The following is a 1,096-nucleotide window of genomic DNA, read 5'->3' on the forward strand; positions in this document are numbered from 1 at the left end:
TGGATGTATAGTGACTGGGGAGGGAGGAGATTGCTGATGTGAGCTTCAATCACACCCACCCTCACCGAACTACATACACACTCATTTGTGGGGGGCGAGCATGGCTTTCATTTACTGGTGTCTCTCTCCCAAACACTCCCTCTCACTTTTTTTACCATCACACTTTTTCCCTGCAGCTTCAGTGTAAGTGGGTGTGTACGTGTGTTTTTGTTCATTCCAAAATTACATCGGACCCAATGACATGGGGCACCCCTCCTATAACAAACTACTGTACTGATGGAGTTTGGGTTCCAAGAAGGGAATGGAATAAGGAGCAGTAGGGCAATTAAGATGGAGATGTGAATGGCATCTGACACCATTACTTCAGTGATGTGATCTGCTGGGAGCGTACAGTATACTTCTGTCATGTTATCACATGCTGACAGAAGCAACATGCCCAATGCTAACTGCTCCACATTACGTCTTGTCTAGAAGGGCGTCTAGCCTCGCCAAGATGGCACACCTTCAGGGACAGAGGCTTAAATTGGGGTGGGGGTTGGAAAGTGATTACAACTACAAGTGCTTCCAGCACGTGCCACTGCAGGCAACGTGAAAAGGAAAGCATCCACTCCTGTATGTCTCGCCTGACCCACAGGATGTGAACAAAGAAACATTCATGAATCTCACCGCCCATTCTTTTCTGCCAGAAATTATGCAACTACAACCTAGCATGTGTCTCCCACTACATCATCAGCACAGAGGACCATAAAACAAGCGATCACTTTCCAGAACGTACCGTGCTCCAAAAAGTCTTTATTTTTTGGAAAAACTACTAGCAAGTCAAATCGAACAGTTTAACAAAGAAAGATTTAGAAATGCATGCCCATTGTGACTCAAACACAAAATGTCCCTTGTAAGGTGTTTGAAGCTACAATCACCTCTAAAGATTTTACTCTGCCAACAAGAACTCGGCAAATGTGTAGTACTTTCGGCTAGTGTTATAAATCTTTGCACGTCATCACTCCTGCATATATGCTGCATATAAATGTGTTTTCTACAGCTGGTACCACTCTGTGCATCTTTGTGACTGCCCTGTAAATGCTTAATGAGTCACTTC

Source organism: Paramisgurnus dabryanus, chromosome 24 (genome assembly GCF_030506205.2).
Source record: "Paramisgurnus dabryanus chromosome 24, PD_genome_1.1, whole genome shotgun sequence".
Classification (NCBI taxonomy): Eukaryota; Metazoa; Chordata; class Actinopteri; order Cypriniformes; family Cobitidae; genus Paramisgurnus; species Paramisgurnus dabryanus.